The sequence below is a fragment of the Danio rerio genome, chromosome 7, assembly GCF_049306965.1.
Source record: "Danio rerio strain Tuebingen ecotype United States chromosome 7, GRCz12tu, whole genome shotgun sequence".
Classification (NCBI taxonomy): Eukaryota; Metazoa; Chordata; class Actinopteri; order Cypriniformes; family Danionidae; genus Danio; species Danio rerio.
Window position 1 is genome coordinate 63251390 of NC_133182.1, and position 20411 is coordinate 63271800.

Here is a 20411-nt window from a genome sequence, read left to right on the forward strand (position 1 = left end):
CAATATGCCATTAAAATGACTCAATTCATTATGTACAAAAACTTGCTGATTTCTTCGTGTTGGCAAGGCAACAACAACCAAGTGGTACTATTTTCTCCTTTTTGTTTCACAGCAGTAAAAATGAATTAGAAAAAGGTCCTTGGACTTGCACTGAGCACAGCCTGCTGGCTAACGGGGGTAAAGTGAATGGTCTACACAAAAGGGCTGGTGGAGAAAAGAGGAAAAACAAAACATATCAGCTCATAAAAAGCTCAGCAGCCCATTTCGTTATTCAGATAAAATAGTTGAAAAGGCTGCCTGCAGTCCCAACCCACCTAACTGTTGAATAAATTGCCACTTAATAGCAGTTGAGTCATGATTTCAGGCCATATGGGCTCTCTTTTGTTTGATGTGTCCTATAAGTTTACTGTTTTGTGATTCTGCCTGAGAGTTTATATGCAACCTTATTTGCAGGCTACCTGTTAATCCTTTTCCCTCATTACTCTACCACTTGAGATTCCACAAAGGCATTTATTTACTTTCCCACTTCAGTCCTGTAAAGTTGATGATTCATTTGACAATCTCAGTAGCTCAGATCGGAGAGACCATTTGTTTTTAGCTTAGTAACACTTCTCAGAGTCTATGGAGTCTGTATCAGTGGCAGGCTGTGCAAATCCATTCTTAAAATAATTTATCTGTAAATCTCACTGGCCACTTAATTAGGTACACCTATTTAACTGCATGTTAATGAACATTTCTAATCAGCCAATCACATGGCAGCAACTCAATGCATTTGGGCATGTAGACATGGTCGATACAATCAGCTTCAGTTTAAATCAAGCATCAGAATGGGTAAGAAAGGTAATTTAAGTGACTATGAACATGGCATATTTGTTGGTGCCAGACAGGCTGGTCTGAGTAATTCAGAAATTGCTGATCAACTGGGATTTGCAAGCACAACCATCTTTAGGGTTTACAGAAATGGCTCAAGGTCAGGCAGGGTCAGAATTTGGCATCAACAACATGAAAGCATGGATCCATCCTGCCTTGTATCAACAGTATAGTGGTGGGGGTGTAATGGTATATATTCTTGGTACACTTTGGGCCCCTTAAGTACCAGTTGAGCATCGTGTCAACACCAGAGCCTACTTGAGTTGTGGCTGACCATGTCCATCCCTTTATAACCACTGTGTACCCATCTTCTGATGGCTACTTCCAGCAGGATAACACGCCATGTCATAAATCATGAATCATCTCAGACTAGTTTCTTGAACATGACATCGATTTCACTGTACTCAAAAGGCCTCCACAGTTACTAGATCTCAATAAAAATGGAGTACCTTTGGGATGTGGTGGAATGGTAGATTTACATTATGGATGTGCAGCCGACAAATCTGCAGCAACTGCATGATGCTATAATGTCAATATGGACCAAAATCTCTGAATATTTACAGTACTTTGCTCTATGCCATTAAGAATTACAGCAGTTTGAGGGCAAAATGGAGTCCAACCTGGTACCAGTGAGGTGTACATAATAAAGTGGCCGATAATTGAATGTATTTTTTCAAATGCCATACATTGAAGTTTAGAGAGGTCCAAATCAACAGGAATTTTCATAGTGTTCAGCAAAATAAAGGAATCCATAAAAGTCTGGAACAGCATAAGGTTGAGTAAATAATGATTGAAGTTTCATTTTGGGTAAACTATTTCTTTAGGGATTGTGAAATGTTTCTTTTCCACGTTTAACATCTTTCTTCCAAGAAATGCACATATAGCCCCAATATGGAAACATTAAATACAAAACCTAGAAAAAAAAGGGTAAAGCTGTGCGAAAGGACTGAGAAAACTACAAAGCTAGCTTTCGAAGCCTGAGGTAAGGTAAGAAGCTTAAGGAGAAGACTTGAACTGCATTTATTTCATAGTAAGTTAAAGCATAGCATTATGTATTCCTTATCTGCTCTGTCATTACCATAAACTAGCATGAGAGCAATTGTGCCACTACACACGCAGTGTAGAAAAACACCTTCTAAGACTGCTGGCATCTGCACTCAAACTACCTGCTATACGGTTTTGAAAACAGTGCTATATGGATTACCAGGTGGTTTGCAGAGAAAACTGCAGCAAAGTTTATGGACTCGTGTAAGAGGTTATATAATTTCATAACTCAGAAAATAGCAGTTCCTATATCAGATGTCTGAGGCAGGAGGAGCAGCTAGGAGAGCTTCTGTTTTTCTCACATTGCTTTCTGTGCTGGGTGAAAGGGGATATTTGACATTGTTGACACAGATTGGAAGGAGATGAGATTTGCTCTTTTTTTCCCCTGAATCATCTGTCCCCATCCAAGTGTGTGCATTTAGGCTGTTTGTCATTCTGTACTGTCACAGCCTGGCTGAAAATATCACTGGGGTGATGTCATGTGCTCAACAATCCTCCTGGAAAGATCAATAAGCCTGGGTAAAAAAGGTGCCATCGAAATATTAGTCGTCTCAGTAACCATTAATCACAAGCATCTGTCTGTCAGTACAAAGAGAAGTCAAGCATTGCTTAATTACATTTGAAAAGACATTAACCAACTAAGAGCTAAACTGATTAAGTACTTTATGGTGCTTCACTAAATATGTCAATTAATAAGCAATCCACATTTATACGGTCCTGTCTTCTTGATTGATACTGTAAAGAAGACTCTCACACAAAATCCCCAAAATTTCCATTGAAATGGGCAAAAAGAGATTGCATTTAATTATATGTTTGAAAATCCACTAGGAGTTTTGCTGCTCTCCATCTGTCTGAGAGTGCTCTCATGCACTTTAGATAACAAAGGGACTCATTTCACTGGCCCAAATCAAATTCGTCAGGCGTGATGGTCCATTGCTTTCCTCACAGGATCCACAGGAGAGAAGACTACAAAGCAGTGGGCTGTAATGGGAACTCATGTAGCCATAAAACAGTGTGAAGCTTCTCGCTCTCTGACCTGAACGCATCTTCCTCTGGTCTAGCCTCTGAGGGAGCTGTGTAATTGTTCCAACTGTGACTATGTTTGAACTGCGAGATCATATGTAGAAACATGAGCAAAATCACAGCAGCTACTTAGATGAGGCAGGTGTGTGTATGTGTTTGTGTGGCAGTGTTTGACCACACTGCCTTTCTGCCTTTTCATCTCTAACCCAGAGTAAATGTCATTTCATATACTGGTTAAACAGTGACAGGTTTCTGCTGTCTTTAAAAAGAAAGCACACAGTCCAATACATCAGTTTACATGTACACTATAAAGTAATAAACAATTAAATAAATGAATAAAGAAAAAAAAAACATGCACACATACATATGTGAACTCACCGGCCACTTTATTAGGTACACCTGTTCAACTGCTTGTTAATGCAACTTTTAATCAGCCAATCACATGGCAGCAACTCAATGTATTTAGGCATGTAGACTTGGTCAAGACGCTGCAGTTCAAACTAAGCATCAGAATGGGGAAGAAAGAAGATTTAAGTGACTTTGAACATGGCATGGTCGTTGGTTGAGTCATGGCATGGGCTGGTCTGAGTATTTCAGAAATTGTTGATCTACTGGGATTTTCAGGCACAACCATCTCTAAGGTTTCCTGAGAACGGTCAACGGTTCAGGCTTGTGGTGCTGGTGTAATGTTTTGGGGAATATTTTCTTGGCACACTTTGGGCCAATAAGTACCAATTAAGCATTGTGTCAATGCCACAGCTTACCTGAGTCGCTGACCATGTCCATCCCATTATGACCACAGTGTACCCATCTTCTGATGGCTACTTCCAGCAGGATAATGCACCATGTCATAAAGCGTGAAGCGTAAAGTCATCTCAGACAGGTTTCTTGAAAATGACAATAAGTTCACTGTACTCAGATGGCCTCTACAGTCACTAGATCTCAATCTAATAGAGCACCTTTGGGATGTTGTGGAACAGGAAATTCGCATAATGAATGAGCAGCTGATAGATCTGCAGCAACTGCGAGATGCTATCATGTCAATATGGACCAAAATCTCTAAGGAATATTTCCAGTACCTTGTTGAATCACTGCCACAAATGATTAAGGCAGCTCTGAAGGCAAAAAGGGGTCCAACTCTGTACTAGTAAGGTGTTTCTAATAAAGTGACCTGAGAGTGTACATACACAGATGAATTTATACATACAAAATGTTCATTCATTCATTTTCTTGTCGGCTTAGTCCATTTATTAATCCGGGGTCGCCACAGCGGAATGAACTGCCAACTTATCCAGCAAGTTTTTATTCAGCGGATGCGCTTCCAGCCGCAACCCATCTCTGGGAAACATCCACACACTACAGACAATTTAGCCTACCCAATTCACCTGTACAGCATGTCTTTGGACTGTGGGGGAAACCGGAGCGCCCGGAGGAAACCCACGCAAACACACGGAGAACATACAAACTTCACAAAGAAATGCCATCTGAGCCTAGGCTCGAACCAGCAACCCAGCAACCCTCTTGCTGTGAGGTGACAGCACTACCTACTGCGCCACTGCTTCGCCCCATACAAAATGTTGATGTTCAAAACATTTAATTAATAACAATAACTGTATCGACAGGAATTTTGTTAACTGTTAATTTGCGCTGAATACAATTATAAGACTTTCTTCGCTTTTGACGACCAAATATACTTTTACTTCTACATTTCTTTTACTGACAACTTTTGCAATATTAATACTATACTTTATTATATATAGCTTATATTACTGTTATCATAAAGTATATATTGCTGATTATATATGATTGAAATAAAATGAAGAAATAACATTTCTGAAAAATTCCCCGATTTATGATTTATAGTCATGTGTTTAAGTAAAACTTAATTTTAAGTCTGTAAACTACTGACAACATTTCTTCTAAAAATAAAAATGTGGTAATTCAGATAATGTTTTACATGTGCATCTCAATAAATTAGAATATCATTAACAAGATTATTTATTTCAGTAATTAATTTCAAATGTGAAACTCAAGTATTATATAGATTCATTACACTCAGACTAATATATTTTAACTGCTTATTTCTTTACATTTTTTTATGATTTGGCTTACAGCTTATGAAAATATATTATTAAGATGCACCTGCATATTTAAAACAACACTCAATTTTTAACTTCAGAACATTTAAAAATCAATATAATATGAAGCTATTCTGACCAAAAAGGTCTGTTATATTATATCCAAAAAATATAACAGTATATGCAGTATATAATTGCATGGCCAACCAAGACAATGTATCATTACAAGCAACTAAAACTGCCTACGTCAAAGTCACTTAGATAAACTTTTCAACATTAAAACTTGTTAGAGCAGACACTGAGCTCCCATAATGCAATTGAAAGCGCAAACAACTGGAAAAACACCATTAAGGTATACAAACCGTATGTTCATTCTATTAAACATTCATTCATTCATTCATTCATTCATTCATTCATTCATTCATTCATTCATTCATTCATTCATTCATTCATTCATTCATTCATTCATTCTTCATTCATTCATTCATTCATTTTCTTTTTGTCCTAGTACCTTCAATAATCTGGGGTTGCTACTGCGGAATGAAAACGTATCCAGCAAATGTTTTTTTACATTTTACGCAGCAGATACCCTTCCAGACACAACCCAACACTAGGAAACATCCATACTCCTGCATCCACACACATACACAACAGCCAATCTAGCTTATTCAATTTACCTATAGCACATGCCTTTGGACTGTGGGGAAAACTGGAGCACCCGAAGGAAACCCACGACATGCAACCTCTACACAGAAATGTCAACTGACCCAGCCGGCACTCGAACCAACAACCTTCTTGCTGTGAGGTGATCATGCCACCCAATGCGCCACTGTGCTGCCCTTCTACAAAACATCTGAAAAGCATTGATGGATTTGCTCTTCAATTTTTGAACTCTCAGCAGTGAATATTAAACCACACTGAAGTGAATTAAACCGAATGTCAACACTGGAAATTGAACCGACAGTTTCCATTTACTATAATTTTCTATGTGAAGCTGCTTTGACACAATCTGCATTGTAAAAGTGCTATAAAAATAAAAGTGAATGAAATTGAATTGAATTTTAACAATTCACTAAAATCAATTATTAAATATGGAGATAATGAAAGCTCATTAGTGAAAAAAGCAGCTAAGCTTCTATGAAACTAATAAAAAAAAAAACTAAAAGTGTTACAACTTTTGGTTTGTTACTCCCCAATGCTGTAGAGATGAAATCTTGAAAGGTTTCTTTAAGGAAAGAGAACATTCAAGGAACTGGGTCTGAGCCTATGAGCAATGACAGTAATGGTCTGGCAGACTCAGAGAGTTTAAAAGGATGTAAAGAAGCATGCTGTCATTCAAACCCATCCTCTGAAATCCTGTCTTAGTCAGTCCATCACTCCATCAATCATCCGCCACAGTCAGAAGTGTGCAGATGAGTATGATCAGTCTAGACTGATAAAGTACCCATGTGATGGTATATGGTCCATTTGGTTGTTTATCCTTAATAAAGTCTGACATATATTGCATTTGTGACACCTACTAGTTTAAATCTGAAAAAAAAAAAAAACACTGGGACTGAAAGCTTTTAGACTGCACTCACATCTTCTTATTTTTCTTTTTGCAAGATATAAATTATGTATAGATATTTTATTTGATTTCGGTGATCTGAGGGTGATTTTTGAGGAAAAAGTTCAAGTATTGAAAGTTATATATGTATAGTGTTAACATTATTTTGTAATGTTTAACTTACAGAGGTGACTTAAAATCTAGAAATAAGTAATCTTTGATGATTTTTTTGCATAATATAATGTCAGGAAAACACATCATTTTTGATGAACTTTTAGTCAATGTAGTTTGTACCATACCTGTCATCCAATAATAAGATTTTTGCTTTGTTACTATATGAAAACAAAGTTTTCTACTACTACACTGCATCTGGTTAGTTAGTACTACTATACTAACTATACTCACACAATAAATGTTTTTTTATTTTTTATTTTTTTTAATGTGGTACTACAGCATGTGAGTTCTAAGTGGAAGCATATGAAGAATGGTAGCCCATAAGCTCTTTGTCTGTACTGTTAGTCATCACACAAACTTTATGAATGAAAATCACAAGGTATGCTGAAATGGTTTCTTTTAGCTTTCTGAAATACATCATAACTCATGTAATCACTTAATGTTACAACCATAAAAGATGTCAGTAAAATTACTATAAGTGTTCATAACTACTATTTACTTGCAGTACATTTAATGAATCATACATTTCAATATACATGTACTTTTAGAATTTAGTGCTGTAGACTTTTACATTATTACAGTGTTGAATTAAAATTCAGTCACAAATTCATTGTTTATTACACTAGTTACAGATTTAGTATGGTGCATCACACAATAATTTTCACATTTTGCATCATGTTGTTTAAGCCCCTTTGTGAATTCATGGGTGTCCTGGTCTAAAATAGGTGTGTTAAGGAGCATTGTTGGTGCATTGCTATTTTGAAAAACTGAAAAAGACTGAAATTGACAATCTAGAAGCAGGTCTAAAGTCCAGCACAGAGCATGTTAGTTATGCGCCTATGCAGGTTCAAATGCTTACACATTGCTGAATACATACAGTGTGTACAGCAATACAAAAATATCTTTACAGATGAAAACAAGTAAAGGATTAAATGTTAAAAAATAGTTATTTTCTACATAAATATAACATCCACTGCATCTAGCCTTCTTGTTGCCTCCATACCTTTTTCCAGTTAATTCATGGCAGTTTGCATGTATAATATTATCAGCATGTATAATATTACTGTTATTATTAGTTTTATTTATTATATGCATATTGATATTTGTTTTAGTTTAGATTTGTCCACCTGTCAGTTTTTTTTTTTTTTTTTTTTAAGTGTGTTTGGATATAACTCAGTTTTTTGAGCACACTTCATTATTAATGTTCATTTATTGATTTTCTGGAAATTAGAACTTAATTTAGACATAGTTTTGAAACAAATCTTTGTGCTTAAGAAGCAAAATAAAATATGTAGGCTAATGGACATGTTCAGTGGAATGCATACAAGACCATTTCCTTATCTATGAAAGTAAAGAAGTAAAGAGTACAAGTACTTTATCCACCTTATAAATCCACCATGTAAATAGCAAATGCACCATGGCGTGACGCAACTGACTCTTAAAGGGAATGGGCGTTGAGACTCTGGTTGGTTTAATACACGTTGTGTTTAAAACACACCCAAAATTCATTAAGATAATCAGTACAACCCTGTTAGACCATGCTGCGCAGTGCAGAGCATAATTTTCCATCCTAAAATAGGATTTGGACATTTCCGTTAATGTTTTTGCGCCATGCGGTTTTAGACTAAAATTCTGCGGCCACTGGATCTGATCAGTTTTCTTGCGGTGTGGAAATAAATTTCAGAATAAAATGTCCCGTGGCTTTGTGCCGTGCCTTTGTGCCTTTCAGTCCCGTGCCTTTGTGCCTAGACTGTTAAAATAGAATCCTTAAACTCAGGAACTCTTTTAGTGACATCACACCAAGGTCACTTTAAAATTCTTTGATCAATTTCGATTATTGTACACTCATGTCTTACAAGCGGTTCACGTCAGCGTTCTGTACTTCTGCGCATCTTTAAGTGAATGCGACATACTTTCCTGCATGATCGCCATTCTCCTTCTATTAGGAGCTGAAGTGTCTCTGCTCTAGATGATACAGTTATTAGCACATTCAGCCAAGCTAATGCATTTTAAATAATACATAAAACATGCTGATTAGTGTATGGAGGAGCTCCCCAAGGATTGCCGGAAAAGGGTTTAGAGGCTTTTCCCTTGGCGGAGGCATGAGACACAAAAGAGGGCTCACCAATTCTATTAGTCACAGTGACTGCAGTTCAAAGATGATCCACGCTTCATTCAGTCACTCTTCATTAATTTGACAGCTTTTGAGGCCATTTATAATCCAGGAATATGTGTGTGCGTGTGCGGTAGAAATGGTTTCTAAAGATAGAGTGGTTAATTGCCCCTAGGATTGAGACTGGAGCGACAGTTAATTGAAGTGTCTGCTAACGTCACTAAAACTGCATGCGTATAGGAAAAGGTGTGAAGATTTTGATCCCCTCAAGCTGCTTCTTACTCACTATATACACAAACACACTGTTTAAATATATAAAAAACAGATGCCGGTTGATTATGTGAAAGCTTTTGCATGCGTTGTTTTTCCATCACACACCATTGCAAAGGCACAGACTGCTTGAAATGATGGTGCTTGACATGTTTTGATCGTATTATTAAAAGTCTGTTTGTGTTTCTTCCATCTCAACCTGTTTGTCTGTGTAAACGTGTGTGTTCATGTGTGCGGCTGTGGGAGAAGATTGGCCACTCTTATCAGTATTTTTCCAGTGGTGTCTAACGAAGCGTGTCTGGTTATCTGAGTTTATCTGGATGAGCTGATTGGCAGAGATAGAGGCACGGACGCATGAGTGAGTCACTGCAGGCTCTGCCACACAGCCCTTTCCAAACTATTATGATGAGTGTATGTCAATTACACCCACAGATACATATGCTGACTATGCCTGGGGCCGCTGTGGTCGACATACACCCAGGTCAAATGACAAAGCGTAATTAGCTTTTCCTGTAAATAGCTCTTAAGCATTAAATGTAGAGTTTTCCCAAAATAAAAATTCTGCCATCATTTACCCACCTTTCACTTGTTCAAAGCCTATTTGAGTTTCTTTCTCCTGTTGCACTACTGATGACACCCATTGACTTCTGTAGTATATTTTTTCCTACTATGAAAGTTGATGGGTGCTAACAATATTAAAGAATTAACATGAAAAGTTTAACACCATTAAAACTGTAATGAAGGTTTAAACCACATGAGGGGAGAATAAATAACGAGGTAATATAAATTTTTGGATGAAATAGTACTTTAAAGGTAAAGTATTTTGAAGCAGACGCTGTACAAATGGCTTCAATAGTAATGGTAAAAACTTTAATAATGCTACAGTAAAGATATGTAACTGTATTAACAGTAAGTTTCCTTAACATAAACTGTGAATAACTATTGTCTGACTTTCTTAGTATTCCCTGAATGACACTTAACTTTTTTTAATATGGTTCATTTTTTTCACTTATGTTATGTATATATATATGTTATATTTGATTTTGATAAATGCTGTTTATTGATTTACATTAGTTTCATGTTAGGTAAGGTAAGGTAAGGTAAGGTAAGGTCAAACTTTATTGTCCCAGTTTGGCAAATTTGTTTTGGGTACTTGCCCTCAGCTGCAGTTATCACAAACATAGAAAAACAATACAAGCATGCAAAAAACAAACAAGTATACTATAAACATAAATAAATCTATACCCCCAACCACCTCCATATATACACATAAATAAGCAAAACAGAAACTCCCAGGCTAAGCCACCTCTATTTAATTGCTTAATGCTCACCGGATAAAAAGGCAAGGTACTCTGAACCTTTTTCCCGAAGGTAACAACTCATACTCATTATGCAGAACATGTGATAAGTGATAACAATTGGTTTATCATGTCTTATTGTGTTCTGTTCATAAATATGCTTCAGTAACATCTGTTCTGATACATCAATAGTCTTCCATTAATTTTCTAAGCAGTGTGAATCAAACTGACTAAAGTAACTTGCCACCATAGTTGCCTAATGATGGTTTTTGGAAACACACCCCAGGTAAGCTATAATAGAACTTTAGTCAGGTTTGGAACCACTTAATTTAACATAGTATAGAGCAATCTTTAAATTAAGTCTTAGATGAAATAATATTCAAAACCCAATGATTCCAACTGTCTCATTATGCAGAACATGTGATAAGTCATAAACGATTGGTTAAGCATGTCTTATTGTGTTCTGTTCATAAATATGCTTCAGTGACATCTGTTCTGATACACCAATAATTTTCCAAGCAATGTGAATCAAACTGACTACTTTAGTTCTCAGCTGCACAAACCAGTTTGCCAAACCAGGTTGTGATGCCGTACCTTATTGAGCTCTCAAAAGCAGCCTGATAAAACAAGATCTTACATTTTTGATCCACTCCATGCATTCAATAAAGTCGTTGCTGAAGATTACTGCAGAGATTGTCAACATGTATATTCCATTTCAGTGAATTATTAAAGAATACACCAAGATAATTATACAAATTGACCTGTATGATGGTTAGATTACTGATGGTCACAGGTCTATGGTCATCAATTTCTCTAAGATCAAACATAATCTCTTTTGTCTTACTGACATTCAAAGCTAGAAGGTTATTATCACACCAACTAATCTTCCAATCTCTGAAAAATATTCAGATAAATCTCTGTTCTTATTCAATAAACCTAAGATGGCAGTATCATCTGAGAATTTAATTAAGTAATTATTAGAATAATTACATCTACATGCATCTGTGTATAAAGCAAGCAAAACCTGTAAGCTAACACAGCCCTGTGAAGCTCCCGAACTCTGAAATTTTGTCTTATAGTGTTCCATTAACATTTACCCGCTGTCTATGATTGGATATAAAAGAAATATGCCATTTAATTAGTAATGGATTAACTTTAAAATCTTGTAGTTTAGTAATTAGAAGTGTGCTACCATAATGGTGTTTAGTAGTTGTGTGACTGTGAATAACACTGAACACCTTCCATATATGCACAGTAGATGTTTCTCGGTTTGCTGATAAGCTCATTGTAATGCTTGTAAGCACTTTAACACATTGGTGTAACACCTTAAATTAATTTTTAAAATTTTGGAAACAGAATTTAAATCACAGCTGCTCCCCCTCTTCTCTTGTACAGTTTTTAGTTACTAGAAGTAAGAGTACAAAAAGGTCATCCTGATTTGTTTTTTTTAGTGCAGTGTTTAGAGAAGAATTAATGCAATATAAAACTATAATGCAGCGTTGTCTATTGTAATTAAGCAATAACACATGAAAGAGTGTCCAGGGGTGCACTACCAAAACAATGATGTAACTCACGGCTGAACTACTGTAGTACGAGATGTAATACGAGATGTAATTTAGGAAAAGAACAATATAGAAATGAGTGTTTCCCAAAACCCTAGTTGCTCTGTCGCAGATGCATAATTTGAACCACGTTAGTTATAACATAAAACATTCATAATGATGCTCTAAAATGTAAGTAAGAACTTCTTTAGAGAAAATCCCCATAATCTTTTTTGGTGGAAATTATAATTGTTATATATATATATATATATATATATATATATATATATATATATAAAAAATATGTAGTCAGTAGTTTACCTTCTACCCTTCTACCCTCTAGAAAGTCTCTAGAAAGTCTAAAATTACTATATGGACCACTAATTCAACAAAATGCAAAGTTCTAGAGATTTACCTAGCAAAAAAAAAAAAAAAAAAAAAAAAAAAAAAAAAAAAAACATTTGCTATGACCTGCCACTTACCAAGCTACTTACTATTAATCTACTTAATTTATATTTAGCCAAATTAGACTGAACTGGACTGTAAAAAAATACTTACACCTAATTACACCTTAGAAATATCTTTTATTTATTTATTTATTTATTTATTTATTTATTAATTTATTAATTTATTAATTAATTAATTTATTTATTTATTTATTTATTTATTTATTTATTTATTTATTTATTTATTTATTTATTTTTTAAATCATTCCAAGTTTAAATGTTGGAACATTGGAAAGGAATAGGGCATAGGGGGATAACTGGGAGTCCGCTTGTTAAGTGTGACGTCACGCGAAGTGGCTTCCAGGTCCAAGTGCTCTATTGAACTGAATGGGGAGACTCATGAAATGGTAATAATAAACGTTAACAAAGCGATTTAAGGCTTACGAAAATCACGATTGCAGTATATATGTCCATGACTAATATCCCATGGCCAGAAAGTGATAAATTTTTTTATAAATTGTAAATTTTCTGGTATTTGTTATGCAGCAAGCCCAGAGATTGTTGTGTACACTATGATTTTATATAAAAGTAACGTTAATGTGTGATAGGAATAAAACATGATCATAAACGAATGATTTCTCCACTCAAATGAATGGCAGCTTGGACCCGGAAACAGTATACATACGTCACAAACACGTCAACACTTAACAAGCAGATAGAACACAACCAAGAACTCTGTTTCTAACTACAGCTCTTCAGGTGTAGTTGCAAACGTACAAGTTTGTGAAGCAGAATGTTTTTTGGAACAACAGATTTCGGAAATGCCAAATCAACAAACTATGTTTGTAATGACAGAACTTGCCACCTTAGTTGCCCAATGATGGTTTTTTTTAAACGCACCCCAGGCAAGCTATAATAGACCTTTAGTCAAGTTGGATACCACTGAATTTAACATAGTCGTAAAGCAATCTTTAAATTAAGCCTTAGATTAAATCATTTTCAAAACCCAATGATTCCAACTGTTTTATGGAGATTTTGTTTACTGTTTAGGTTTTTAGATGATCTCAGACTTATTTAAATAAAAAGCACTGCATCTCAGGCCTCTGAGACTGGACAAACCAGTAATGCAACATATTTAGAAGCACAACAAAATGCATGTACTAAAGACCTCAGGATTGAGTGCAAAAAATGACTTGCAGGTGCCAGTAAAAACACAATAAACAGCAAGTATAACATTAATATATTTATTTTTTTATTAATATATTTATTATTATTTTATTTGTAATTTTAGAGAAAAACACCTCTTTTGGTGATTTGCAGACTAATAACAAGTCATTTCAAAAGGTATACTAATTTACTGTTAAGGTACTGATGTGTACAGTACCTTTAAGATACAAATATAAACCCTTTAGGTATAAACATGTATCTTTTGAAAACATACCGCTGTATTGCCGTCTTATGTGTCTATATTTTTTTAAGAGTAGTTATGGCATATTTGTCCTTTAAACGGTGTTAAAGCATAATTTTAAACAAATAATTTCTAGAAGTCACTAAGACAGTTTTGTCCAATGCATTTTTGGTTTGAGGCAATTTTGCCTGATGCCATTTCATCTGATGCCTTGTCTGATACCTACCTGACACCTTTCCTGAAACCTAAAAGCTTTCTGTCTGAGGGGCAATGCTGTTTCATTCAATTTATTCTGAGGTGTGATGCCTTTTAGTCAAATGGCAAAGGTCTAAGGTACCGTTTACACTAAAGTCCGTTTTTTTTTTTTTAAACTGCGTTATTGTTGCATTTAAAAAAAATAATATATATATATATATATATATATATATATATATATATATATATATATATATATATATATATATATATATATATATATAATTCAGGCATCTGTGCATCACTTGGGTAATAATCAATAATCATTCAATAATGGTGATATGAAAAGGGCTTGATGTATCAGGGAACAATACACAATAGTCCAAAAGACCAATCAGACAGGGATTGTGAATATCTGCACAACCATTTTCAAAAGTTTGTGTTTCATTCCATCTGTACTGAAACAGAACACCATTTTTAAACTAAAATGGGGTCTTTAACATTGTCCAAATGCTCCCTTTTTTACTGTTCAGAGATACCAGGAGTCAACGTAGCAAACTGTATGCATTTTTAAATGAAAACTGATTATAAATGATTGTATTAATGAAGTTATTTAATTTTTTCTAAACTCTTAGAATGCTTGCTTGCTAGAATGTTCACTACTGATAAATCACTAACTATGGCATTTGACTCAATAAACTCCTAATTCACTGCTTATTAACAGTTAACCCTTAGAGACCTAGTGGTATTTTATGGGCATCTAATGGGCCTATTAGTATTTTTTCAAAGCAGTTTTATTTTTATTTAAGCAGTCAGCTTCAAGTGTCTTATATCATTTTAATAAGTTAGTAGTTTTAGGTATTTAGGTAAGATAAGAAATGTAGAATAAGATCAGGCAGAACCAAAACATGCAAGACACAAAACAAATCAGAGCTAATAGTTGCGTGTGTCAGAACATATTTGGCATTTCTAGTCAACTATAAGGAATAGAGATTTAAGGTGTTAGTCTGGACAGGTCGTTACCTAGCATGGCATCACAATAATAATGCCCTATTACACTCTCAGAAAAAAAGGTACAGTGAAGGTACAATTTTGTTCCTAGAGGGAACAAAATATATAATTGTACCTTTAAAGGTCCCATATTGGTCCTTAGGGTACAATTTTGTACTCAAATGGGCTATAAAGGTACAAATGTCCAGATTTAGGTTTGAAAGGTACATTTTTGTACCTTTTATAGCACATTTGGATACAAAATTGTACCGTAAAGGACCAATTTGGAACCTTTAAAGGTACAATTATATATTTTGTTTCCCTATAGGAACAAAATTGCACCCTCAGCTCATGATAAGATCAAGACACTATATAACACTAATTTAAATGCATTAATACTAAACATTAATACTAAAATACATTATTTATAAATATAATAAATAAATAAATTGATTGAATTAAATATTTTTTATAATTAAAATTTTTTCATGTATTTAAATTTAAAAAATTCTCAAAAACGTTAATAATTTAATTTATAATTGAATGTAATTTTAATCATAAAAAACGTAAATACTGGTCTTTGCTTACTGTTTAAGACCCTATAGTATATGGGATGTAGAATAAGAACCATGCAGATTGACAGCATCTTCATACAGGTGGTGATGTTGCTGTCTCTTTAAGAATTTGGCTTGTTGAGACGTTATAGTAGTGTTTGTTACTGAGGCAGCGGTCGGTAGAGTATGCTGGCTGTTTACACAGAACTTCGCACGCTTTTCAAAGAAAAGTCTATTTTGGAGTCCGCATTTTTCAGGTAAGAATGTATTAAAGTTATATTTTCAGTCTCATTTTTACATGTGAAGCCGCGTGTTCTGTTGATTTTGTCTGACTCTCGGGTCTCGGCTTTCCCCTGCTTTAAGTGCTCCGGGCTCACTGGTGTACGTTGGCCTGCAGGGTGGAGTTTGCTAAGATGTCTGCAGCTTATTAAAGAAATAAATACAATATGATATCGAAGTCACCGAGGGACATAACGTTATAGAAGGTGAGTATTATATGCTGTTAGTTTTCTCGGTGTAAAAGCTCCCTTTATCGCCTACGTTACGTATTCGCGCCTTATATCTTACTTAACTGCTTTATTAATAAGTGTTGCCACGGCGGAATATAATCGCAACCCACATAGCAAAATACACTCGGTCCAGTTGCGGCTAGATTCTCGCCTGCCCGAGTCCGTCTGCTGTAACGTTACTCGGGCCAGATGCGGCGGCAGAAGTGAGCCAACGCTGCCGTAACCGTGCACCGGAATCGGGCCGTGAGTAATGTGCGGTGTGGCCCGGAGCTCGCGCGACTAAAGTCTTCATATACCTTGATATAAAACCTTTTGTTATTAATACTGGAATTTGTAATTATCGATAATGTTTTATAATTTGAGGCCATTTTCTAGCCACGGTTGACCGAGGAAATGTAATTTTAGACGGTTATATACACCGCCATTTCGTGAAGAAAAATCACAATTTTGTCACCGGCAAAGCGACTGATTATGTAAGTTAAACGTGGCTAGTTACAAACGTGGCGTGTGTATTCTTGTACATATCTTCGTTTAAGTGTCTAAGTTACATTAATGTTGAGGAGTGTCCACAAACTCTCATGTCCAGAATTGTTAGTGCTTTACTATTGTTTAACGTTATACTTATGTTAATGTAGAATAATTATTAACATACCACGTTGTATAAATCGACGTTTTAAGTTATACTTTGTTCTTTAATGTAATAATTTGTCTTATTTGTTCTGAAACTGGTAACTTACCTTGAGCTATTTTACCTATTTTATTAATATCTCAAAATAAATAAATAGTTATTGCTTTATCTTATTGCTTTCCAGAAGTTTATGAAGTTTCCAATTGTATTTCAGGACAAGATTGAACAACATAATGCAGCCTAACAGCATCAGACCAATGAAGGCATGTCATATGAAAGCATGGCTCAGTTACAAGATGTAAGTATGTCTCATTATCTATACCATGGTTTTAATGGCTTACATACTATTTTAAATTTGTAGGTTTTTACTTACAAACAACAATAAATGTACACCCACGTGTTAAAATTATTTTCTAGGTATTCATCGAAAGATGAGAGATCAACTGAAGAATTCTAAGGACCTGACTCTAAGGTACTCTTTCTAAAATTTCTCCACTTGATTAATATTATTAAATTCTAGCTTTAGATGGATTCCTTCATATTTGTTTGTATGCCACATCTTATGTTCCAGGAATTGATTTTACAGCAGCACTTCTCATGTTGCCAGCCTTGTTAAGCGAGACACTTTAACATTTTGTTGTGCTCAAGTGCGTATGTTGTTTTCTGTTTAGTATATGCTGTTATAAATGCATTTTATAATTCTTGATATTCTTTATATTAGGATGACGCAGTGGGTAGTGCTGTCACCTTACAGCAAGAAGGTCGCTGGTTCGAGCCTCGGCTGGGTCAGTTGGCATTTGTGTGAGGAATTTGCATATTCTTCCAGTGTTCGTGAGGGTTTCCTCCAAGTGCTCCGGTTTTCCCACAAGTCCAAAGACATGCACTATAGCTAAATTTGGTAAGCTTATTTGTCTGTAGTGTATAAATGTGTGTGTGAATAAGTGTGTCTGGATGTTTCATAATACTGGGTTGCAGCTAGAAGGGCATCTGCTGCATAAAACATATGCTGGATAAGTTGGTGGTTCATTCCACTGTGGCGACCCCAGATTAATAAAGGGACTAAGCCTAAAAGAAATTGAATGAATGAATGAAATTTATATTAGTCTTTTAATCTGTGATACTTTTTTTTTAATCATTAAATATTAATTATTTTACTTTCTATGCATGTTGATTTTCTCTTCATCAGTGATAGAGTGACTGATATTAATGTAATTATTGCTTTGTCATTTACAGTGAACCATCTTCACCACATCCAACAGTTCAAGTACACGAGGACACCACAGACTGGACAACTGTGTTAACAAAACGAGTCACGGCAGTCTTCAGAGTTGATGGGATTGCGATTGGCCGGGCTAATGATGTGGACGAATATACATTTTTGACATATCCATCTTATTAGAAGAACACCTTGATGTTTCTGCTGTGGAATGTTTTGAATGAACGGTGGACAGTGACAAGCCTCGATCTACTCCAGTTACCAGAGTGATCAACCTTGTTTTTTGTTTCTCTACATGCTCTTGGGATAATCACAATCATCAAGTTAATCCAGCACACTGCTATCATTCATGCATAAAGCAAATTTTTAAATAACTTGTGGTCCTAATGACTATCAAAGAACATTTTCCAGTTATGAGTGCTTTACATGTCATGTTTATCAAAAGCATAAACACATATTGTGTTACAACAAATTACAACTCCACTTGAGGATGATGAGGAGTAATCTACTGATGTTGAGGAAGAGGCTACTGATGTATTTGGTTTTCTGCACTGTTGAAGCAATTTATAGAGAAAGTTTGCCTTCATTCTGAAATACAGAGAAAATTTTGATGACAAATTATTTATTATGACTGAGTATTCTGACTCAAAACAAATACTTTGGACTTTATAAAGTGCAGTACTTGATGTAGCCTGTGTAATGTGTTTATAAATCTTAAACAGTATTCTTGTGGTCTTTGTATTAAGGGTAGATTATATACTGTACAGTGAGTGAACAATTTTTATTTGTTATCTAAATTGTTCTTTTTACTGTTTTACATGTCTGCTTTATACTTACTGTGTAATTTTATTTCTTGACACATTCAGTTGTGAGTTGTAATGAAATATTTTCTACATTAATAAATAAAAATGGACATCTGCGAACCGAAATGTTTTATTTATTTATTTGTGCATGCAGTCACCAATGGATCAAAATGCCTGGGTCAGTACCCTGAAAATGCTATATAATATAAAAAGGCACATTTTTGTACCTTCGGTGGGGGTACAAAATTGTCCCTTAAAGGGTACAAATGTAGAAGGTACAATTTTGTACCTTTAAATAGAGGTACAAATTTGTACCCTTAAGGGTACCACCCCAGTGACGGGCCATTTGTACCCTAAAAGGTACAATTTTGTACCTTTTTTTCTGAGAGTGTAGGACAAAATATCCTGTTAATTATTGATTGTTGCATTGTGTGATCCAATTTGTAAAAGTCTTAGGAGGTTTGACTGAGTAATTCATATTAACAATGAATTTTAAGGTTTTTAACTTAACAAATGTTTTAAATTTAACATATAGATCCTCACGAAAAGTAAGTTAGAAATGTTAAAATATATTCAAGAGTGCAGTGGGACATTAATTTCCAAGCTTGGCTGATTTTTTACAAATATAAAAATGATTTCTGTGTGATCTGTTTTTATTACATATAATGGAAAATCAGGTATGGCAATTCACTGAAATCCAAAGAACAGGAGGGCGTACATCTGTATCAGTGCTTACATTCATTTGAATATTTTTTGGTAACACTTTATAATAACTACACAATATAAATCATTTATTAAGCATTAGCAAATAGTGAATTCATTATCTGTTCAGCATTAACTCTAAATTATTAAACGTTAGTAAGCAGTTTATAACTGCAGGTACAAATGCTCTATTCTTGACATATAAGCACCTATATATTGTGCTTAATAATTGTACTTTCATACTTTGTTAATGATTTATTTTTCATTACTATATTAAGTATAGCATTATTTACAAACCATTTGTATTTAAGAGAAGTTGAGTGTTTTTAGGATCATTTAGAATTAGTTAGTAAATGATTAATAAACTATCGAAATCAACGTTTATATGTCTTATTATTCAGGCATATACTAATAGTTAACAAATATGTTAATAAATGCTTTAATAACTCAACTTCATGCAGTTTTGTGACCTACTCTAAAGTGAAGACTATTTATGCTTTATAATTTCATTATAAATGACAAATAAAGGCTCAGATTCAAATGAACGATAATCTGTGCAATCTTATCTAAAAAGTAAAATTACTGTAAAGTTTAAACATTGCCAAATAACAGGAGTGTCAAAATACGACATCCAACTGGATAAAACAACAACAACAATATAATAATTTAACAATATAATAAGATGTAATGTTTAAACTATGTTTAAACAGTGATTTTATTTTAGATAAGCTTGCAAAGATTTATTTTTCATTTGAAGTTCAGTTGCATTTGTGTATCTTTAAATAAATAGGAATGAATAATGTCATTCTTAATGTTTAGAATTTAACCGAGCCTTTATTTGTCATTTATAAGGCATTTATAAATCATAAATAGTTCTCACTTTAGATTAGCTCACAAAACTAGATAAAGTTGAGTTAATAAGGCAATTATTAACATTCATAGTAAACATTAGTATAAGCCTGAATAATAAGACATATAAACGTTGATTTCAAGAGTTTATTAA

General features: G+C 34.5%; 1 protein-coding gene and 2 long non-coding RNA genes across 4 annotated transcripts in view; 2 read left to right on the forward strand and 1 right to left on the reverse strand.

Moving 5' to 3' along the window:
- pcxb (pyruvate carboxylase b) overlaps nucleotides 1–20411 on the reverse strand; it is a 374478-nt gene that overhangs the window by 18166 nt on the left and 335901 nt on the right. The gene's annotated exons all lie outside the window — the stretch shown is intronic.
- On the forward strand, nucleotides 15908–17331 carry LOC110439982 (uncharacterized). The gene is made up of 4 exons (XR_002459333.3): nucleotides 15908–16035; nucleotides 16902–16985; nucleotides 17105–17159; nucleotides 17259–17331. It is a non-coding gene; the product is annotated as an uncharacterized lncRNA (long non-coding RNA).
- On the forward strand, nucleotides 17409–18826 carry LOC141375167 (uncharacterized). Its single transcript, XR_012382773.1, has 2 exons — nucleotides 17409–17585; nucleotides 17921–18826. It is a non-coding gene; the product is annotated as an uncharacterized lncRNA (long non-coding RNA).